General features: G+C 48.2%; 1 protein-coding gene and 1 long non-coding RNA gene across 8 annotated transcripts in view; one reads left to right on the forward strand and one right to left on the reverse strand.

Annotated features, from left to right (window-relative positions):
- The window catches only part of RREB1 (ras responsive element binding protein 1), a 174,061-nt gene that overhangs the window by 76,325 nt on the left and 74,117 nt on the right, over positions 1 to 23,619 (forward strand). The window contains exon 1 of one of the 7 annotated variants that reach the window (XM_059399393.1): positions 22,795 to 22,904. The exons of the other annotated variants lie outside the window; for them this stretch is intronic. The gene's annotated coding sequence lies outside the window, so the exon portion shown is untranslated. Of the gene's footprint in view, positions 1 to 22,794; positions 22,905 to 23,619 lie in introns of those variants that run through there. 7 annotated transcript variants of the gene reach the window in all.
- On the reverse strand, positions 15,360 to 17,447 carry LOC132017584 (uncharacterized). Its single transcript, XR_009404341.1, has 4 exons — positions 17,212 to 17,447; positions 16,625 to 16,734; positions 16,202 to 16,280; positions 15,360 to 15,552 (listed from the first exon to the last, which is right to left on the reverse strand). It is a non-coding gene; the product is annotated as an uncharacterized LOC132017584 (long non-coding RNA).

Consider the following 23,619-nt stretch of genomic DNA (forward strand, 5'->3'; position numbering starts at 1 on the left):
GCCTCAGGTTTTAATACTCAGTTATTTCGCACAGTGCAGTCAGACCTGCACGTCTCCTGGGAGTGGGGTGTCCCTCTCTCCTCCTCCCTTCATAATCAGCCTGTCAATAATAGGCCCTTCAGCTGGGATGCAGTTTCTCGATGTTCTGTACTCCAAGTGCATGACCGCTGACGACAACAGGTGGTTTGGTGGCCATCAACCTCACTTCTGATGGCTGAGGGCCTCCTGCCGCCAAGGCGCCCTGCTGAGTGTGCCCTGAGTTGGCACAGTCGGTGATGCCCTGCCTGCTCCTGTGTGTCCTGTGGCTGGGCAGAGCCTGGAGTGGCCAGCTCGCTGCCCCAGGGGCACTGCTGCCCACACCCCAGCAGCAGCATGGAGTCCCTAGTGACTCACATTGCTCTATCTCTCCACTTGGTGACTTGTCTCGTTTGTAGTGCGATCCCTCTTCACTGGGCTGCAGCGTCCAACACAGTGATTCCTAAACTGGAGGGAAAACTTTTCCCTAACATGCCAGGGCCCCACTGGCGCCCAGTCTATGGTAAGGCTGCGGCTTGGCTGGTGTAAAGGCTTCCCAGGTGATTCTTATGAATTCCCCCTCATAATTAGCATTCAGCACTGTATTTATAAACAAGTTGCTTTTAAATTTATGGCCAGTGAGACAGCTGAATACATTTGAGCCACTGGGAATTAAAAAAAAAGGAAACGTGTATATATAAACCTTGAAATTCTCCCATCTGATGCTTGCTTGTTGCATCCCTTAGTTTCCTATTAAGGCAGATATTGTGGTACCTGTGCTAGAACCCTGATAGGCTGTCTGCACTGGCAGGTGTAAATGCTACTAATTAATTTTTTAAGAACTTGGCACTCTGACAATTATCAGGGATGCTGAGTAGCTGGTACCAGATGTTTCTTTTGTTAAGGGCAGGGAGAGGTATTGGCACAGGTAATAGGCTCTGGACGTTTAATCCCTTGGTCTGAGGCTGTGGATTTGGGAATGCTGACTGTTTTCTTTAAAAACAGTGGGGGAGGATGTACGGTCTGGTTTCTACTCAGCCTCCCCCCCCCCCCAACAGTTGTGGTAGATTATCTTATGTAGAGGTGTTTACTCAATTATCATTAGGCCCAGCTCTTTTTTGAAGAGAGTAAATGGTATTTGGGGCCTTTTTATCTAGACCCTCTCGCTCACCATTTTGCCACAGCTGAAGGGACAGCCTGTGCCTCTAACTGAATTCAGTCCTCCTTCAGTCTTTTAACTGTGGAACAACAGGAAAGTCGGCCGCTCATCATTTCGTGTGCAGACTTTACAGCCTCTGAACAGCCTCTGCTTACGCAGCTCATGAATGCACCATTTGTTGTTTCGAGCACAACTGTTAAATCCAGCAACTGGCCTTGCAGCCCACTCTGCCCGGGATCAGAGTGCATCACTGCGGCCTTTTTTTCCCTCCCTTTTCTCCCCCCCCATCTTTTTTTGTTGTTGTTCTTCGTTTCCGCATAAGCCAGATTTTTGCTTTAAATACCACCATTTTGTCCACAGTACCCTTTTCTCTGACCCAGCTTACATTTTGCAAATGTAAGTTTGAGAAATAAGGTTTAATTTGCCCAGGCTGTTTAAGTATAGGGGTTCTGAATAAGTGCAAGTGTTTTACTTTATTAATGGAGGAGGTTATTTTTGTGGCTTGGTTTAACATAGATGCTTTTAAAAAAATAATCTCAAAGAAGCATGTCACTTGGAAATGTTATTTTAAATTGCACTGAAGTTAGAAAGTTTAGGGTTTTTTCCTAGGTCATTATGGTTCCTTCTCTTTAAGCCTTATACACAGTCTCTTTGTCATCAGCTGTTGTCTTCAGTTGTGAATTTAAGAGATGCTGTCAAAACCAAACTCTACCATGTGGTTTTTAAAGTATTGGAGTATCATCATTACAGATGACTGTGTATCATTCTTTTCTCCTCTTGAAACTGGGTCCCATCCAAAAAATGATACCATAAATGTTAAAATTTTCATTTTTGTTTTATTTTTCTCACAAAGGGATTCTTTGGCCCTGTAATTATGTATGTGTTAGACTGTGTACATACATATGTTGATGTTATTCCTTCTTTATATTTTATTGAATTGGATTTGAGTTAGGAGTGTGCCTTGACATATTTTTCTGCTATGCTTTACCTATTTAACTGGGTCAGACTGTTACTTCTGACTGCTGTTAGGCCCAGCTCTGGCTGAGGAGACAAGTATCTGTTAAAACAGCAAACATCCTACAGCAACCAGCTCTCCAAGCCTCTGCATCCTGGAGCTCCCCAAAATGAGTCATTTGCTGAAAACGAAGAAGCTTTTTGTAGTAGTATTTAAAGTAGATGTGTAGGTTTCAAGGGATATAGCTAGTTGTTGTCTTTTTGAAAAGGTTATGGCAGCCCAAGATTGTGTTTGTGTTTTTGTTAAAATCGAGACCTACAAACATGTTTAAGGGAAACAGTGTAATCTTTTGTGAGATTCATGCTTTCCTTTTCACACCACTGTTTAGAGGGGGGCGATCTACCCCTTTGTGAAAATTGTAAGGCCACCACCTGAAGAGCCCTTACTGTCCCTTGATGTAAAAACTAAGCAGTAACAAGTTCTGGGGAAAGTGAGCCCTGGCTTTTGCAGCTTCCAAGAACAGTTCCCTCAACGCTGCCTCTGCCTTTAACTTTCAGGGCACTTTCCATATGCTGTCTGGCCGTTTCCAAGCTTGGTTGTGATCTGCACCTTTAAGCTGGGTAAACGCTCATTGGGCTTTTCTGCCGGTACCGCAGTTTCTTGACTGCTCCTCTTCTATGATTAATATGTCTGTTGCTTAAAATGGCATCTGAAACATCATCAGGTAGTTTCACCAGGTAGAAACTGCTTTTCCTGTGTCAAAACAACCAGTGTGGCTTAGTTGATGCTTCTGTTGCTAAGCAGGTAAATTTCTGGTTTGCAGGCTGTCTGTTAACCCTGTAAATGCCGAATGTCAACCAAAAAAACAAGAAGAGGGAAAACCAAGGAGGTGATGCTTCCTTGTTATGTAGGGCTTTGTTTGGGGGCAGGACATCTAGGCCTGACTCACCCCGGCCTCCCCTTGGGGTTATCAAGGACCCCACCTCGACTTTCGTGTATTGGAGGGGAGGAGGAGAGTAGGAGGAGGTGGAGAGGGCTGCAAAGTTGGTGGTATCCGGGGAGATGACGGCCCAAGGAGCTGGTAGTGAAGGTGTCAGGGTGTCTGATAAAAATGACGGGCTTCAGTCCAGTTGGTAATGGCTTTAGCCTTTTTCTTTGGGACTTTTCTCTACACGTCTGCCTTAAATTGCAGTGTGGCTGTGGGGAAAGGAGGAAAGAAAGGGGTTGCTGTTTGCATCCATTTGCCAGAAAGGAGTTAACAGAACATACCGCAGAACAGGTTGGGCAAGACTGTTAAAGCCAGTGATGAAGCCTTCCTCTCTCTCTCTCTCTCTCTCTCAATTCCAACCCCCTCTCCCTCCCTCTCTCCTTCTTTCTCCCTCTCTTGTTCCAACCCTGTTCTCCTTTCCTCTCCCAGGACTTTAAAACATCTTCAGATTATCGCCTACCCCCCACCCCCACTACCTTTCCCCACGTCAGCGTCTGGCTTTCCCTCTCCAGGGCAGAACATTTGATGTGATGAAAATACTTTGTGGAGATGAGGAGCCTGTGGGAGAGGCCTCAGCCATGCCAGCTGTTTCTTGAGAAACCGATGGCTTGCTTGTCTGTGCCCTTCGCCATGTAACATAGGCCCCATTCAGCAGAGACATTCTTCTGTGTGCATTTATGCCTCTGTGGGACTTGTGGGGTGGGGGCAAGGGGGGTGCGGGGGTGGGGGATGGGGATGAGGTCGGATTGGAGATGTGGGAGATGTGAGGGCTGAGAGGGAGGGTCCCTGTGCTCTCTGAGTGCCAGGAAGTCATGAGACATTGCTTCTGGAAGCATCCCGAAGTTTGCTTGGACTTAGGGGATGGGATTGCCTGTGGCCGAAAATGCAGAGAAGCCATACTCTTGCAAGGCCAGTTCTGGTCTGATATAAGTTCTGCATGGTGTTTGTATCTAATCGCTCTGTAAACATACCATATATAGTCATGCTTGAGCTCACTATAACACACATCGCGGGGGAACCTCTCCGAATGCACAGATCCCCAGGCACTTAAAGCAGGCTCAGGCTATTTCTGGCCATGTGGCTTTTTTTTGGGGGGGGGGGGGTGGAGAAGAAAAAGGGAGCTTTTTTCCCTTCTTCACACTGTCTAAAACATGTTTCTGATCCTAGTTTGTCTCGCACCCTTAACACTGAAGAAACTGTACTGTCACACGAGGAGAGACGGAATTCGCTTTGTACATCTGTTTTAGCACAAAAACCTGGCTTTTCCTATATCTTTAACTCCACACACGTTTTGTGTTTAATAGGCCCCGGTCTTCAGCGGTTTGTTTTGCGAGCTTCTTGTAACACCGTGAGGGGCAGGCTCTCCCCTATAACAGGTTACTTGGTTGCCCTCAGAGAAGGTGCTTGGGAGCCCTCCTGTTTCCTGTCCTGGTCGTCCTGGGTTCCAACCTCGGATGGCCAGGGCTATGCATCAGCCCTCCGGGGAATTCATGGCAGATGTTTCCCTCTTGGCAGGGCCGGCTCTGTGAAGCAGAGCAGAGAGGAGCTGGGAAGAAGAAATACAGTGGGGTTTTTTTGTTGTGTTTGTTTTTTGTTTTGCCCCTTGGAATATCTAGGACACAGCCCTCCAGCTTGTGGGAAGTGAGTAGTGGGAGGCATCTGTGGTTCAGACAAGAGATCTCTTCCTTTTCCTCTTCTTTTCTTTTACTTCCTTCCCTCTCCTTCCAAAGGCCTGTCGCTTTTCTTCTCGGGCCACGTGTGTAGAGCACCCGTGAAGGAAAGCTGTTTTGCCACGCGGGGATATTTGGGTATTCTGCGCAAAGAGACAAGATGGGCATTTTCTTTGCCTTGTTTTCTGTCATTGGCCTCGTCACAGTGAATTCTATCTGACTGTGTGACAGTTAATTGTACCATCCTTCCCGTTTCTTAAGCTGATAAGCCCCTTTCTGTCTGTCTCCATCAAGCCTCTTTGTTTGAGAAGTTCCTAATGCGGAGAGGAACAAAGTGATGGTTTTCTTATTTATTGAAGTCTCTAACGTGCATGCATTATGCTCTTTATCATATCTTTTTTTTTGGAACTGTATTCCTTTAGCTTCTACAATTGAATTGTTCCAAGCAGGACAAGTGACTGATAAATTGAAACTTCCTTAAAAATTTCAGTGAGTCCAGAAAAAATTAAAAAAAAAAATATATATATATATATATTTAAGCTACGTGTATTTACTTCAGACTGTTAACGGTGCTTGGTAGATAATGTTCAGAGTAAGACAGAGGTTCTGCCAGAGTTTCAGTTGCCCATGGGGAAATGGTAGTTGATTAGCTAGTATTCAGTCAGCTGAAAAGTAATATATCACCTAGATAGAGGTCATGTATTTGGCATCCATAAGTCCAGAATATTTAGCATGTGAGTGACGGAGAACAAGGGGAGGTATGGGTTATGCAAAATAAAACTTTCAAAGCCATGCAGGTGTATGAAGTCATGGTACTAACACTCACTACCCTTGAATCATGATGATTCTCCAGGTCTGCACCTTAGCACCATTTATTTCTAATATATATATGCACCTGGAGCACCGGGGTGGCTCAGATGGTTGGGCGTCTGCCTTTGGCTCAGGTCATGATCTCCAGGTCCTGGGATCGAGCCCCATGTTGGGCTCCCAGCTCAGTGGGAAGTCTGCTTCTCCTTCTCCCACTTCCTCTCCCCCTGCTTGTGCTCTTTCTCTCGCTCTAATGAATGAATAAAATCTTTTAAAATATATATATTATACACATACGTGTATGTGTGTATATATATAATATATATATAATATGTATATAAACATATATAAAAACCTGGCCACCGTGTCTCCAATTTTCTCCCATTTTCAAGTCCATAACAAATTAGAGGCCAAAGTTGGTGCTTGTGGGTGGAGAAAAACCTTCAGGAAGAGACACATTGACCGTAGCAAGAAAGGATGTCAGCAGTGGAGCAAAAGAATTCAAACAGCATGGCTGGTTACCCTTGGGGGAATGGGGGTCACGAACAGGAGAGAGTTCTCTGTGTTGTTTCTTACAACTACGTGCACATCCACAGTGATCTCAGTAAAAAGTTCAGTTAAGAAAAAAGCATGGCCGACCAAGGCCCTGTGGTACGGGGCAGAACTGAAATAGGGGGATGTTACACTAGTTTCCGAAGGCACCTTGTGTAATGGTTGTTCACTGTTAATGATCCTGAGTCATCGCCCAAAAAAGATTAATCATAACGTTGATTCACCATGCTCTGCTTAAGGAGCTGGGGAAGTTTGAAAGATAGTCTAGAGTGATTTACACCCAGGAGTTTTATATGGAAAATTAATTTCTGAATATACCAACCCCCTACAACTACCCTCAGTGATGTGCAGCTGCTTTATGAATTAACGTGAAGTGTTAGGATGAAGCTTCTAGTATATTCATGGATACACTAAAACAGTATTTATTTTGCTCAAATATTGGGGGGGGGGGCATGATGCATTGGCAGAATCAGATGATGTCCAAATACCATTACCAGGTTGCTTATCTGTATTCTTACTGTGAATTGTTCTCTTGTATTTTTAGCTAAAATAATACAGAAAACATCATGAATTTTTAAAAGCTGGTGATAGAAAAGAACCCTTTCTCTGGTGGGTACCAGAGCAGTCCTAGGTACTTGGGAAGAGTCGTAGTTTCTGTAAAAAAGGAGTTCCTGTCACTTTTTGTTTTTATGAATCTGCTTTCTATGTATTCATTATTCTTTCACAGTTCATGTCTGTGCCCAGCAATGACCATGTCCCCCAGTGTAGTGTCTGCATGGCTCTTTGGGCCAAGAGGAACAATCCTAATTTGAAAAACGAAGTGCTCACTGGCCAGTGATTATTCTGTCTTTTAGGTTACTTGTTAATTTCCTTCCTCTCCAAAGTGCCATTTTGCAGATGGAGACTACTGTGGCACTTAGTATTGTTAAGAATTTGGGAGCTATTTTCACGGAAATCCCAGGATTGAAAAGCCCCCAGGGCAGCGAATTCCTAGAAGTGGTTCTCAGGAATTTTGATTTTTATCTGCATATGTAGGTTCTTGAGGTTTCCGTCTTTATAATCATACTCCTAAGTGCATTTAAATTAGCTTCTATTAGTAGTAGATTCGGTGTTAAGTCTCTGGGGCATTCAGATGTGCTGCGGTGCCTTAACCTGAGTAGAGGTTGGTGTAACCTTTTCTGCTTCTGAATCAAATAGGCTTCCTGAGTATTGTTTTGCCAAGAGAAATTATTCCCTTTGAAAATGTAATTAGTTTTGCAATTTGGTCTTCTGAGGATCCCTGGAAACTGTACCTCCTGATAGCCACGCTGAAGGTGGAAAGTATTATGGGTGGACATTGGCGACTCTGTCAGGGAAGGGAAATAACATGTACGTGAACTTCACAGAGTAAGAATTAGTTCTCTGGATGTGAGACGCTCACAGCAGATGGAAAAGTAATAAAAAGCATTACTTCCCAGGAAGCAAGGAGCAGGTCTTTGTGCTGACTTTTTGGGGTGGAGACAGAGCAGGAGGGGTGTGGCACAGGGTGGAAGGGCTTGTGTCTTGTTCTGTGCCCGTGGAACCTGTGAAGGGACCCCCAGCTCCCCTAGCTCCCGGCAGGGCTTAGTTGGAGATGATGTGCTCACAGCATCCTCTGAGTGGACGGGCCTCAAGGACAGCGGTAGAGAGCTGGGGCAGTGGGGTTGTGCCAGGGAGGGAAGCATGGAGGCCTGGATTTGAACAGCTGCTGGCTGCCTACAGATCAGCCTTGCACGAATCATAGGCTCACAGCACTCATCCGTGGGTCTGGGGGCTGATTCGAAGAAGGAAGGGGGCAGCTCTCACTTAATACTCCAGTGCCCCCAGACACGTCAAAGGCCTAACCAAAATGTGAGCAGTTACTAACATCTGAGTCTAGAATGTTTGTTGTTTGTTTAAAAGCCTTGTCCCTGCACGTGATCTTAATCTTTTATTTAAAGTAAGCGCTGGGAGGGTGGGCGGGGGTCTGCTTTAAAAGCTGGCTAACATGGCTTTTGTTGGACATCCGTATTTATAAGGGAGGGGTGGTGAGACCCAAAGAGAAGAATTTGATCAATTGATTTAAAGGTTGTGGAGGATTGAAATGTGACTTGATTGCGGTCTTATCCAGGATTTCCAGATTTCAAGGGAAAGTGGACAATGCCTGCTTTGATCCAAGGGATTTGAGTAGTCATATGATCAGCCAGCCAGCGCTCTGCTGGTTTTGGAGACTTTTAGCCAAGACTGGCTTGCATCATGGCCTAAGGCGCTCATAAAAGTTGAACACCATAGGGATGTGTGTTTGTATAGCCCAAGGTTTCTTGGGGTGCCAGTTGGAGAGACAACAGCTGTGAGAGCAGAGGGGAGCAAGCTTTGCTGGGGAGCACCCTGCAGTTCCTGTGTGTAGGGGAAGGTGGCCGCCAGGCTGGGCCAGCAGGATGGGGAGAACCGTCTTGTTAGGCCAGTAGCACTCACAGTCCTTACTTGGGGACAGCATGTTCTAAGGGACTGGAAAGGGGCGTCTGGCTGTACGAAGCATCATGTTTATAAACACCCTGGGAATAGTCTTGGAGTTGATTCCCTCAGCTCAAGCCTGACTGTGGAGGAAAGGTGCTGAGCGAATTAGACTCCAAAAATCATTTGAGGTCGCTTTTATACGGCTTTCATTTGCTAAACGTGGATGTTCCCATTATGTTTCTCTGTAGATGTGCACACAGTAACTCTGATTTGAGGTCATGGAGGGAGCGTCAGAAAATGAACTTGCTTAATTAATAGGGGTTTCCAGGGGTCTTCCAGAGGAGTACTGGCCAGATGCAATGCTGAGTTTCTTTAGTTATGTGATTATTAGTAAATCCACCTGTCATCGAATTGCACATTATTCCTGTTCTCTCTGATGTCCTAACGGAGTGTCCTCCACTGTTGGCTCCTTAATGAAAAGTGCAGAAGTAACCCTGTTTTAAAACAGGGTCTGTGTGAGACTTTTATTGGTTTCTCTAATGCCTTAAAGGTAATGTGTGATACAGTTTTGTTTTGTTTTTTTAAAGATCTTTAAGTTTGCAGGTTTTCATTTTTTTTTAAATGACTTTTTCATACCTCCTGAAAGAAAAACCCAACCATTTGCTGAATAGCTTTGAGTGTTGGGGCCTTTTTTATTATTTTCAACTCTTGAGTTTAAAGCTGAGTGATAATATGTGGCCAAATGCATTATATGAGTGTTTACCCCCCCCCCATTTTGGCCGTGTAGAAGTACCCAAAGAGATGGAATGTGCCACACCCCAAGAATGAGGCACTCTAGGGGCCTCGGAACTTGGAACTCAAAAAGGCCAGAAGCAGGCCAGAAGCGGCAGATCTGTTCATTTCTAGCTTCGCCTCGCCGGTGCTAAGTGGGGAACAGAGAGCCACTGAGCTCCTTTGGGATGAGTTTTAAAATGTATGTGTGTGTGTGCCCAGCCTCTGCCAGAAAGAGCGAGGGAGAATTGTAGCCAGAAGTCCCCCCACCGTTGAGATCAGTGGTAGAGCCCACCCAGCTGAGCTACTCCTCACAGAGGACCCTCCACAGAAGGGCTCTTCTGCTCTTTAGACCAGGAAGGCTGTTATGTGATCTATTACCTATTTTTAAATTCTCTCTCCCCCATTTTTTTTTTTTTTTAAGTTTGTGTATTTCAAAATGGTCTAGCTTTTGTTGTTGAGATCTGGATTTTGCTTTGTTTCAGCTGTGTATATGTCTGGCGTTTTTTAGGAGATGAGAATTTTCATGATGTTTTATTCCACATCACCCAAAAGGTTGTATGTGATGGCAGCTCATTACCTGCCTGTTAAGTTGCACATTTTCCTAGGTTGATTAGAAATTCCCTTTTTTTCTTTTAAGGAGTCGTTTTGTGGTTCAGTGGTGACGCTTTTACCTTAAAGACATCACCTTCTTTGATTTGGACAAGATATGTTATCAGTTCACAGATGATTTAATAAATAAAATTGAAACCCTTTCCTCTTGGCCTGCCGTTTCTCCAGGGTTTCCAGGAGTGGAAGTGTGTGTGTATGTGTGTTTCATGGGGCTCTGGGTCCAAAGCCTGCAGTGTATTTACTGTCCACATTTTCAGTACTTCTTAGCATACTTAGCTTTCTGAATTGTTGGCAACTGTTATGTAATCATGTTGCGATGAAGAATTTTTAAATTTGGTGAGAAGGAGATCCCAAATGGGAGGTTAAAAAAAAAAAAAGGCAAAACAAAACTCCCCTCTTTTGATGAATTGAAGCGAATGACAATAAGGTAGAAATCCACGCTGACGGACTTTATTATAAAAGACCTCACATCTGTGTTTGATGGGTGGTACTTAATAAGATGGATGTGAAGGTTCTTTTCATAACGACTTGTCTTAGGTTACTCTCAGCTGTGCTGAAGCATGAAACAAACTTTAAAATCTCAGCGGCTCAACCCCACGTGCTGTTGTTTCTCGTTCGTGGGAGATGGGTGCAGGTCTAGCCGCTCGCTCCTGTGGCTCCCTTCAGGTTGGTGGCCCCAGGGATCCAGGCCGTGCTCATCTTCTAGCTGCCCTGGCATCACATACACTTCCCCGCAGCTCTGGGAAGGCCGGAGCTCGCCGCTCACATGGCTGGCCATGTTAAAGAGCTTCAGGCTGGAAGGCATCTTGGCTTCCCGCCCATTGGCCGGAACTCGTCATGGGGTCTGCCCCCTGCCCTGCAGAGGTGTAGGGGTGCGGGGTGTGGAAGAGCACATGGCCACAGGCGTGTGGCCACTCTCCTTTCTCATTTTATCTCCTTAAACCTTACTGTGCCCATAAATAGGTAAGGCTTAGGCCCCGAAACACGGAGCGGTGACTCTCCAAGTGTGATCCCCAGGACAGCGGCATCAGCATGGCCTGGGAACTCGTTCGACATGCAGATTCTCAGGCCCTGCCCCAGACCTTGTGAATCAGAAATTCTGGAGCGGGTCCCCAGACCTCTGTGACAGTAAGCTGTGTGGGTTCGTGCTCAAGTTTGAGGACCATGGCTCTTCATGAATGGAGTATCTTTGGCACCTGTTGAACCAGTAATTAGCGGATCAAGCCTGACGTGCTGATGTGCCCTTGCTACTTAGTGTGTTTGCGCAGTAAACGTGTGCTCAGGGGTACACACCTATATAACAATGGCAAGCACTGAGAGGGTTGGCAGGCTGTGCCCCAGACCCTGTTAAAGCCCTTAGCAGATTTAACTGTGGCCTTCCTCCCAACAGCCATCAGCTGAGGAGACTGAGGGAGGGATAACCGGCCTAGCGCAGTGTCACAAGGTCAAGCCACACAGCACGGTGGGCAAGCGAAAGAGGCGGGATTTGAACCCAGGAAGCGTGGCTGGCGAGTCCACTCCTTACGTGCTGTGCAGTTCTGTTGGCTCATCTCCGGCCCTGCGGTGGCTCTTCTCTTTTTCTTGGAGACAGTGTGTCAGAACTAACAGGAAGTGTGGCGTGTCGCTGGCTGTTCCCCATTGCAAGTGTGAAGCCCCCCTCACCCGGCAGCTTGGGTCGTTGGTGGTTTAGGCATGTGGCAGGCTGCGGGCAGCGAGGGCCCGTGCTCGAGATGCATGGCTGGGCAGCAGAACGGGGTTGTTGGGGCTAGAACCCGCTGGCTGCTGGGAAGCGTCTTCTCAGTGTGAGGTAGCCTGGTCGCACCACGAGAACATTCTCTCCAGCCAGCCCTTGCATCAGCTTCGGGCGTAGGAGGGCTTCTCCTCGGGTGCCTTTTCCATCATCATCTGCTCTCCTAGACGCTCCTCTGGGGCTTCGCTCCACAGCGTGGTCTGGAGAGGTTTCTGTTAAGTTTTCAGGATCAGGGCTTGAGTTTTAATAGAGGAGATGGTGTTTCTCTTTCCTAGGAAAAACGGGGAAGATTCAGGAAGCGTTAGATGGATGAATCTTTCCAATTTGGAACCAATGAAAAGGATTTTCCAAATGTCCTTGGAAGCTGCTTCCCCAGCCGAGCTGTTTCCTTGCATCCCCTCAAAGTTGTTAATGATTAACTGCATTTTCTCTCTTCCAGGTGGGTCTGTTGTTTGTCTTGTTTGGGTGGACTTTGCCAGCCCCTGTACTTCCTTGCCGTCTTTGTCTCGTGTGCTCAGCAGGCTAGAACCCAGCCGGCTCCTGGGCAGCCCTGCCCAGGCCGGTACCAGCTTTGAGTCTAGGTAGAGGATAAAGATAGCATCACCCCTTTCGGTTTTCGTGTTGGCTGCGAACAGCTGCTACGCTCTGTATAGCTCTGAACATAGCATTTCATTCCAGAATTGCTGAAATTTTTAGTTTTCTGCAAGCCAGGGCTTAACCACGGAGTTTTTCACATTCAGACTTAAGAGTCTAGAATCTTCCTTTGAGAAACAGTTGCTGGTCCAGGAGGTTGGTAATGTTAGAGAACAGAGATGGGGGGCAGGGGCTGTTTTGCTTATGTTGTTTTAGTAAAGATCCCGACCCTTCCTTCCCTCTCCCTCACTTGAGATGGTTGAATTTGCCTGGGTGCCCTAACAGACGTGTCGATAATTGAAGTAAATCTTGAGTCAGATCTAAACAAAAGAAGAAAGAACTGACCTAAAAAGAGCAACTCAACTCAGGCTAATTGAATCACAGGCAGAGTTGTCCAGACCAGCTTACTGTGGGAGAAGTGATGGCGGACCCCTGAGCTGGTGGTGGAAGGCTGCGTCCTTAATGATCAACTCCTGCAGGTCCCTGGCGATTTCCCAGCCGTATTCCGCACTGAGGCGCATCTGGGTTAGAAGTTTAGCCGGGAAGGCGGTGGGTGGGGGGGGAGCCGGGGGAGGACCTGTGAAAGCCATTTTGGGTTGGGCGTTCTCTCTCCCCGGCAGAGACCTGGTACCCTTGGTATTTGTAGGTAGAATCCCACTTGTTTCCCGTTCAGGAGAGCAGCTGCGTGTGTGAATTGGGCATCTGTTGAGAGAAACCTGACAGGCTTGCTTCAGATAGCCGGAGTAAAAGATGCCACCGTTTGAAATAACACGGGTTTTCCTTCCTTCTCTTTAGCCAGCTGTCCGGAGTGGGAAACAGGATGCCAGACTCACCCTGAGTGGGAGGCTGGGGTTCCAGGGATCAAACTCCCTGCTCCCCTGAGCCTGTTCTTAATCACAGTACCTCCAGTTCGGGATCACCCTTCAGCATCATTGTCCCTGGCTGTTCCCGGGGCCTGCCGGTTTAGCCCGCTGGGGAGGCCTTTATTGATCTCTGCCACTGTGGTCCCTCCCACGGCTCCCTGGGGCCCTCTGCTCCTTAAACCATCAATTCCCCTTTTCTGTTCCTCCTCCACACAGCATATGACCCCCTGCCTGTTTTCTTGAGATTACTAATCAGTAGAATACTTGAGTGCCTACTGTGTGTTCAGGATGAAGCTTATCCAGCTGGGAGCTTCTGGAGCAGCCCCTGGGATGGTTCCTTTCGGTGCTTTTGCGTCTTCCCAGGTGCTGAAGGGTCCTGCGCCTTCATTGCTGTTGCTTTCACATGGATGCAGACGCCACACCCTGCTCCTTCCTGGGGGAACCTCATTCCTGCCAGCCCTGTTTCCTACCTTCGTAGGCCAGACCCTCTTGGCTCTGTCTCGGGGCTCCCCCAGCACCGGCCCCGCCTCTCCTGGAGGGATGGATCCCCTGTGCCCTCAGAAGCTCCCGTTCTCACCTCTGTGCTAATCCCGGAGTACCCAGACCTGCCCTTCTATTCTTGTCATTTCTTCACTTTCCAGCTGTCGAAAAAAGCACTTAGCCTGACCACCTTCACCCTCAGAAACTTCTTCCCAGTCACCCTCCTGGGGCGGCAGGAAATCTAGCCCGTGACTCTTGCCACGTCCTCCCCCGCCCCCCGCCCCTTCTCCCTCTGCTCCTCCATTGTATATCCAGCCTGCCTGCCTCTGTGTTTCCTTTGTTCCCATTTCTCGTCAGGCCTCCCTCCCCTGCAGTCGCGTTCCGTGTTCCAACAGGTTCTCCGAACACTGACATCATCTTCTCTGCCTACAGCGAGCCCGCAGCCCCGCTGCCCCAGCTCCCCGCACCTCACCCCCACGCATGCCCGTCAGCAGGCCCAGCCCCAGGGGCTCCTCGGGGTCCCTTGCAGCCTTGCTTCACGCCTCACGCCCCTCCACTCACGCGCCCCAGTATTTCCCCCGGACGTTAACTTAGGATGGCCTAGACCTTACCTTCTTGTCGCTGCTGCTTTCCCTCACCCAGGTGGTGAGCTTCTAGAACACCCCCCCCACACACACCCCAGGTCTAGCGCTGGAGCCATAGTTAGCAGCTGAGGTGACCAACAAAAGCATTTTTATCATCACACCGTGTTTGAGGGCCTCGGGTGAAATATAGTTCCCTCCGAGTCAGTTGAAGGGTGATGGCTGCTCCCGTCGGTTAATTTTTTCAAACAAGTTTGTTTCGTTTCGTTTTAACCTCTGACAGCTGGAAGGCCAGAAAAAAAAAAAATTGGTTCGTTTTCACCTTCAAAGACTACATTGAGGGAACAAGGACCAAGCCAGCCCCCTTCGCCCCGCACCTTTCGTCACTTTTCCCACTCCCCTGGTTGTGACTCTGGAATTTTGTAGTTGATATAATCCTCCCTCTTATAGCCACTTTATTTTATTTATGCATGGGCAGTTTAAGTAAGGACTGTTTGGTGCATAGAGGGACCCAGTTTTAATTCTGGGCTTCTATTTAAAAGACTCACGAATGCCATTACCTTTTGTTAATTGCAACATAAACATTCTCCCCCGGACCACCCTCTGTTCTGGGACCCCTCTGAGAGTCCCAGGAATTGCTAGAGTGCAGGCCACATTTACACCTCTCCGTGGATCTTACAGAAATCCTCCTCCGTGCCTTTGATGGCCCAGAGGGGGTGGTAACGGGCCCTCAGAAAGTTTTAACATAATAGCACCAGGAACTAACTTGGCTCTAGCAGCGCGGTTCCTGGAGTACCTGGGTTGGGTAGGGGGAGGACAAAACCACAGAAACGGTGACAGAAATGGGGATCCCCATGATCTCCCCCACTTCCTGTAGGATGAATTCTGTCCTAAAATTGTAGCTGTTTGTAGTAGGCATTGGGGGATTGATTTCACTCAGTTAATTATTAAGTCACTGCCATGTAGGACATGACTGATCTCATCCTCACAAGAGAAAGGAGCATTTGAAAATCAGAACAAATTTATGGACTCTTCCCCCAAAAATGAATACTGCAAATTTTAGACACAGTTTCGAGGGCATATGAATTTTTATTTAAATTCAGTTGGTGGGGCGCCTGGGTGGCTCAGTGGGTTAGGCCGCTGCCTTCGGCTCGGGTCATGATCTCGGGGTCCTGGGATCGAGTCCCATGTCGGGTTCTCTGCTCAGCGGGGAGCCTGCTTCCCTCTCTCTCTGCCTGTCTCTCTGTCTACTTGTGATCTCTCTGTCAAATAAATAAATAAATCTTTAAAAAAAAATAAATTCAGTTGGTAATTTGATTAACATATACTGTACTATTAGCTTCAGAGGGAGGCTTCGGTGATTCCGCAGTGGCTTACAACACCCAGTGCTCTTTTCGTCATGTCTCCTTCGAGGGTATGAATCTTGTACTTGTCTGTAGAATGAGGCTGCCAACCCGAGCATCTCACCCCTTCATCAGCCCATGTTTAACTTAGAGTGAACTGAACAGACGCCTACTGTGTGCCAGGCACAGGCTAGAGATACTTAAATTGAGAGAGGAAGGCAGGGCAACCGTTTCATATCTTAAGGAGTGCTGTGTGACTGTTTTCTTTTTTTGTGTATTAAATTTTTTTAAATTAGAAAATCAAGTTTATGATGATACTAAATTATACCTTTCTTTTAAACATCACTATATTCCCATGACCCATATCTCATTTCTGGTTGCATCGTCCAGGCTTTGTCCATAAGTACTTGCTCATAACATAGAATGCTCAAAGGCACTGACTTGCTTTTTAAACTTGATCTGATTTTGTAACCATTTTCCCTTGTTTGTACACATTGACCTTCATGTCAGAGGTGGGACCAGGTCTGAGCAGGTTTGGGGTAGATGGGGCAGGGTGGTGATGACTCACCAAGAAGAAATCAGTCTGGCTTAGGAGATGTCCCTCTGTTGTTGGTTTCATGGGTGATTTCCCTTTATGCATTGAAACTCTGGGAAGAAAGAAAACTCATAGCAAAGTGTATTACTTCTGGGATCAGCTCACTTCTTTCTCATGCCTGCAGGTAAAACCATGCCAGATCATCCTTACTCCTGCTCCAGGGCTTAAAAACCCCAGGAAGCAAACAAATGAAGGACAGCAGTCTAGTAACCCAAGATTACTGATTACTGGAGGAAAAAGAAAATACCATAAACCTACTCTATCCAGTACAACAGCTGGTAGCCACATGTGGCTATTTAAATTTAAATTAAACTTAAGTAAAATTTAAAAATGGAGTTCCTTAGTTCCATTAGTCTCCGTTCAGGTGCTCAGTGGCCAGGCGTGGTTAGCGGTTACCATATTGGGCCGCCCAGACAGAGGCCATTTTCATTGCTGGAGAACTTTCACCTGGACTTCGCTGTTCTAGATGCTGTCAGTTCCGCAGACCGGGAGTTTTATAGGATAGGCTGTTTGAAAAGAGAGAGGAGGATGGATTTTGTTTTACATGTGGTACAGTTCTGGGTAGACCTGTAACCTGGGAGTTCGGCTCTGTGCCCTTCCCCCAACATCAGCAGTTTACGTCAGTGTTCATTAGCAGAGTCAGTGTGACAACGAATACTTCTGTTTACATGGCTACATATGTTATGTATTCCATTCAAGCAGCGTGTTTCATCTTCCCGCGCCTGGTAGCCCCCTGCCCTCCTTTTCCACCTCCTCCAGAACCTTCTTTATTCCCATCTGCTCCTTTTCTGGCTCTGGGCATGGGAGGTTTTCTCTGGGGCAGAACTTTTCTCTTAATCCTGCTGCGGGATAACCAGTCCCTTCCTGCTGTGCTCTCTTTATGCTCTCCTTGTACTGGGAATTTTTTTTTCTGTATCTCTGTTAACTGCCTTGCCACCCACTCTTTTGCCCAAGCAGAAGCCCAGTATCAGCCTCGTCCTCACCCTCATTCCATGGCGAGGTCCGGCCCTTGGTGATGTCTTCGTGGATCCCACAGTCCTACTGTCTGTCCCTCATACGGCAGTGGCCTCCTAACTGGGTTACGTGCCTTAATTGTCCATTTCTTTAACTGCCGCCAAGAACTTTTTAAAAATGTGGGTCGTATTACTTCGTCTCACAAGTTTTTTGTTTTTTCTGAAAGGGAAGTGGTGGACCTTCAGTGGGTTCTCATAGCCGCAGGATGAAGTCCGTCCCCGTGGATGGAACTTTGACACCAGCATAGTTTGGCCACCCCATCCCTGCCCTTCGCCCTGCTCCACTCTCCCTCCTTTCAGATGTCACATGGCATATAGCCTGATGGCTCCCAAGGGTTTTGTTTTTAGGGTCTAGAAACTCAAGGCAAAACTTCTGCAGGTAGACTCAAGGGGTGGCTTTTTTTTTTTTTCTTTTGCCATAAAGAAATCACCATTAATAACCAGTCTCAACCATCTCATTGTAAAAGGGGGCACCTGAACCTCAGAAAAGAATGTATTCAGCATTGTGAGTATCCCAGCAAACTGTCTGTTTTTCCTTATTTTACTCAAGGAGGGTGAAAACGTAGGCACGCAGCAGCCTGCGCTTTCGTGATGCCACGACCGGTCCAGACCTCTTGGGTGGCTGTACATTTCCTTCTAACTGGAACGCCCTGTCTTCTGAAAGCCAGATCTTTTCTGTAAGCTCATCTTTGCTTCTGCCCTACTGCCCTCATGCTCGATGACTTACACCTTGGGAACCTGTCAGCCCTAAAGTGCTTGGCTCATGATTTACTTTCCCATGGATTGAAATGTACCTCCTTGTGCCCTGTCTCCTCAATTTCCAGGCCAGGGGGCTCTGTCCTACAGCTCCTGGTGGCTTTCATCTCTGGGAGGTCCGTACACTAACGTCTCAGAATGGCCACCACGCTGTCTCAGGTTTTCCAGACTGATACCAAAAATCACCCTGCTTCAAGGGCACAAAGAAAGTACAGAACATCTTCAGCAATGCATTTTAACCCTTTGCCAAGAATGCACATTTTCTGTGCACTCTTCCTGGACTTTGGCTTGAATTCACAGAAAGCAGCAAGGATGGGCCTGGAAGTCAGACCCCAGGAGACTAAGAAGACTCCGTTTTTAAAGTGAAATCTGCCTAGTGGCTAAAGCCATAGTAAATAAAGTAGGGAGAAGCTGTGAAAGTCGTGAGCCTGGCAGATCTGGCGGATTAACGTGTCCCTCGGTTTTCTGTTTCTCCAAGCTAAAAAAATTTAAAGGAGCATTTGCCTCATGTGAATAATCACATTTGATTATAAATTCGGGTTGTGCAGAATACATGACTCCTACCAGTAGCATGGTCCTTTCGAGATCTTTATATCAGATAGAACTGGAATTACTTTGCCTGTCTTCCAAACTCTAGTCCTGTTGAATGAATCTCAGCCGATAGGGTTTAAAAAAAAAAAAAAAAAAAGTTATCACAATTAGTAGCTTCTTGTGGGTGAAACCCTAAAAGGATTATTCTTGCCTTGGCTAGAGCATAATGTTAGGGTTAACTACAAGGAATAAAGAGACAGTAGAGACTTTCTCCCCCCACATCTCTTTCTTGCAAACAGCATTTTTTTCTGTAGTCAGGTAGCAGATCATTGTATAATCTCTTAGGCCTTTCTCCCTTCCCGGCCTTAGGAAGACTCTGTTTCCAGATTGGGAACATGCCAGGATGTCACCGGCCTCTACAGAGTTTATGGAAAAGTGTCAGTTACAATTCCAAATCCGTTAAGTAACCGGGGGCCACGCTCTGGAGTTCTGGTTTGACTTCTGCATTGCAGTGGTGGGCCCGGCAGAGCATGAAATTGGGTTTGTGTGAACATGTGCGTGCCTGGGTGTAGGGGACTGCCTTTTCTTTCCAGAATTGCAGTGAAGCATCTGAAAAGGTCTCTGAGAAAGTCTCCTCGGGCACATTCAGTGAGCAGGGTAGATGCCCTTGTTTCGCAAGTTTTCGCTTCTCTTTGTCTGTACAGGTTGTTCTGACTTCATGGCTGGGAGGAAACGGAGGACGTTGCAGAGCGCCTGCTGTTTGGCCCGTGGGGCCGAGCCAGGGAGCTGGCTCCTGTTCAGTGACAGGCCAGCGACAGGGCCGAGCCCCATGGCAGCAGGAGAAGGGCCACACAGAGTGCAGCCTCCTGCGTTTTACGTGGGGACCATGTGGCTGAGCTGGTCTTTCTATGCTCTTGTTTATTATCTGGGCCTCATAAAGAGGGATCCTAAAAACACTGGCTCCGTCTTGGAGTGATGGCACAGAAATTTGTGTTGCAAATGTCACGTACGGCCTGGTTTGGCCTGGTTTCCGTCACTCGTTTGCCTCAGGTCTAACCTATGGCCTTGCCTACTGCCATCACTCCGCCGCCTGGCCCCCCTCCCTCCCCCCAACCCTGAACCCTCTTCCTTGGGAGATTGTGAGGGGCTAAGGGGGACGTAGACAAGGAAGTTTTTCTTCTTTTTATTTGACTTTGTGAAGACTTTTTTCTTCTACTCCGGGAACTCTGGTAGACTGTTTGAAACATCTGATCGTGTCGTTCTCTGAGACCATTGACCTCACATACGCTGGTGTGATGCCAAGAAGATGGAACTCACAGCCTCGAATGGCAGGGAGTTGGAGTCCTCTGTGCTCTGATGGGTGAACTCCTGGTCGTCCCATCACATAAGTGGCATGGCTGTCCCATAGTAGCCTTGGTCCGCCACAAAAATAGGAGTTTGCCGTCATGGCCAACCTTGATGTTCACAGGAATGCTTGTGGTGTTCAGAGCAGGTGAGAGTTTGAGCTGGGGACCTATGCCTTCTAGCATAGCCAAGTCTCATACACAGAGCTTGGCCTGTGGTCAGAGGTCAGCGTATCCTCACACTGCAGATGATGGGTGCTGTGTGTTCCCAGGCTTCTGTGAGAAAGCACATGGCATACTGCTCTGTGTTCCAGCGGCTAAAGGATGGGATTCAGTGCCTCTGAGTTACTATAATAATAATAGTGGAAACTCAGAGTTTAACTTGAGCTACTGTAGGTAGCATCTAACGTTTCTGGACATTGGCGAAGGTGGCCCTTACATTGGCCGCCGACTGGAAAGTGAGTTCTCTTGCTCGGAGGCAGTAAGCCTCCCACACCGAGGCACTAGGAGTCCTGGTACGTTGGACTTGGAGGCTTTCAAGGCTGGAGCTGAAATGGATGCTGGGTAGGTGTTGCTCAGGCATTGTTCCAAGGTTCTGGAGGCCAGTCATATTTTAAACAAGTCCAACAGCCCCTCGGAGGGCGCTGCAGGAAATCCAGCCCTTGGCTTGGTGTAGTTGCGTGGTCAGCGGGAGATAAAAGGGCGGACTGTTGGAGGCGAGGCCCCTCCTATCACTGGATGGCAAACTGTTAAGCGAAGATAAAAGGAAAGGGTAGGGATGTTCTTTTCCAACGCCACGAGGGTGCCTTTATCACAGGCATTCAAGTAAAATGAAGGGGGTGAGCTGAGGGAGTGTTACGACTGCAGGTGGTCTCAAGAACTTCATTCGAGAAACAGGACGTGGTTACACGCGGAGACAATTTTGTGTCAAAATATGGGTAGAGGCCGGTCTTTTTTCAGCTGAGATCCCCACTTGACTGGGGATGTTTGTAATACACTGCTTAAGTTAATTTGGCATGCACCAGGGTTTCTAAACTTTGTGCTCCAGAAATTTCCCTTCTGGGGGCTCTCTCGAGACGCGTCAGGCCCTTCCGGGGCTGGGCAGATGTCTGGAATGGTCCCGGTCTGCCATTGAGGCCCCAGGGGCCAGGACCTATGATCTCTAACCACTGAGTCTCCTCTTAGGCTCCCTGCTGGTACTGGCCCAGTGCTCAGTCAGCTGGTGTTCATCTCCCCCTTGGAGGTCTTCCTTCCTGTTCTTTGTCACTCAGGAGGGAAGTTGAGGGGCTTGCAAAAGGTTCTCAGGGGTCAGGATGGGACTTGTCCTGTGATCCCGCACTGAAGGGCCTGGGCAAGCTCGGTGCCCCGTGTACGCTCAGTTAGACTCAAACCAACAGTGGGCTTGGGGCGCTCTATGGTCCTTTGGGACCCTGCTGGGGCTGTGGGGCTCTGCCCTTTGTGCAGGGGCCACAGCAATGCAGTTAGATACCCCAGGGGAGTGCAGTTGTCGGGAACTGATCACCTTCTTAGAGGCTCAGGGCAGAAACGCCAGGGGGGCCTCTATGGCTCATACTTCCTCCAGGAGCCTGTGCTCATCTCCCCGCAGAGAAGCCAGCCTCCCGAGCTGCCTCTGCTGGCCGGCTTCTTAGGGCTGGGGCTCGGAGACCGGTGCCATGTGGCACCTGCCTTCCTGGTGCCCTGTCCTGCCCCCAGAGTAGCTTCTTGGTTTGGGCTCAGTGTTAAAGGAAAACCACTTGCTTCCTGATGTTTTTGGCTGGTTGGCTGGCGATAAACACTTGTCAGCTGCTTATATCTCAGAGTATTTGTTTTTCTTCGTAGATATAGGGGTGAATACTTTTCTTAGAGGCAAAAGCTAGGGGAAGAGGTCATCCATTAGAGGGCATAGCAGGCAGGCCATGGAACACCTGGTGGCCTGGGCATGGTGCAGTCATTCTCAGCTGACCGTTTGTAATGTCTGATCGCCCACTGTGAGATGTTGCCCAGAGCCAACCCTTTTTCCAGTGGGCAAGGGAAGAGGGGCTCTCCTTCCACTGCCTTCTCTGAAGCATTTCGGAACAATACATCTGTCTCCCAGAAAGCAATTTTGGTTTTATAAGGGCTGTCCCCCTGAAATGGCCCTAAGTTCTGGGAGCTGGAAGGCCAGATCCGAGGTTACCCATCTGCCTGGAGTGGGGGGTGGGGGTGGTCAGCTTGCATCCAGCTTCTCGAGTCGGGGAGAGAGTGGAGAATCCTGTTTTTGCAGCCCCTTTACCCAAGCGTGTCTGAAAGGCCAGCCCCGCAACCTCAGGGCCTGTGAAAGAGTTGCAGGATATTGCCTAAAACTCTCTGCAAACGGCTGCTGAACTTTACCCCAGCCTCCTCCTCCTCCAAGCTGTAAATGTGATTAAAGGCACCCAGACCCACTTCAGGGAGGGTCTGGGGCCAGTGGCTGTTTGTCAGCCGCCCTGCAGTCAGGTGGCACAGCTGAGAGGGAGAGGTGCTCAAGCACTGGGGAGGAGTGAACCAGAGCCCGCAGCAGCCCGCAGCGCCCGCTTCCTTGATTAAGCAAATGCCGAGCTGCCCAGGATTTGTTTCCCCTGCGAACTGAAGCTGGAGGGGTTTTATTTCCTGCTCTCCCTGCAACATTGGAGTGAGCCAGCCAGCGGGGCAGCAGCTGCTCTGCCCCTTGTCCTTAATGAGATTGCATTCGTGATAAGCTCAATTATCTTTCAGTGTTAAACTGGGGGGCTGGAATGGAAAATTCTAAAGATCCTCAAACTGACCCCTCCCCTGAAAGCGTTGGCAATAGGGGAAGCCCTTGGAGGAGTCTAGGAGTTGGGGGGGGTGGTTGGCTCTGGGGCTGGGGAAGCTGGGACGCTGGGAGCTCAATGGTGTGACACGGGCAGCTGGTGTTGGCAGGTGCTGTACCTGGAAAGGGTCTTCGGGAGTATTCCTTGGATTGCTTTCTGTGCTGTGAAAGCAGCATGACTAGCTTCGTTTTCTGGACGGTTCACGTGCCTGGCACCGCTGGCGGTAAGCAAAGCTTTTATTTCAGTTCAACAAGACTTCAGACTCCGCACCTTACGCTCTTTTAAATCCTACTTCTGGAGTTGATTCTCCTCGCTCCTGCTTCTGAATCTGATGGGATTAGGAGAGAGGGAAGGTCCTCTTCCCCTGTATAGAAATCTGAAAGTCAAAAGGATGATCGGATACAGTCACCGGATCATCCTCTGTTATTCAGCCTCTGTTTGCCTGCTTCCAGGGACAGCAGGCTCCTTACTGCGCCTCATTCTGTCTGTGATCAGGGCTAGTTCAGAGCTCTGGCGTAAAGGATTATGGGGTCCCAGGCCTGCTTCTTTGTACAGATGTCATTCATGCTGTGGGGGCACGTGAGGAGAGGGTGAGCTGCCTACCTCCACCCCGCTTGGGAAGCCTTCAAGGTGTCTCACGTTCTTTGTCTTTGATGGGCTGAACATGTCTGGTTCCTTCAGGCATTTCTTGTTTTCCCCCTAACTTGATTTCCCAGTGCTCATGGCTCTTGGAATGGTCTTTCCATGATCATCATCGTGGTACAGAGGAAGGTGTAACAATTTTGGAGTTGGCAACCCTGGGCTAGATAAAATCCCGGCCCTGCTCCCTAGGAGCTGCTTAATAGCTGGCAAGTAACCTCACCATTGCCTCACAAGGTTTGGGGAAGGAGTCACATAAAGTACCTAACAAATTTTCTAGCCCAGAGTCTGTGTCACAA

This window comes from Mustela nigripes, chromosome 5 (genome assembly GCF_022355385.1).
Source record: "Mustela nigripes isolate SB6536 chromosome 5, MUSNIG.SB6536, whole genome shotgun sequence".
NCBI classification, from domain to species: Eukaryota; Metazoa; Chordata; class Mammalia; order Carnivora; family Mustelidae; genus Mustela; species Mustela nigripes.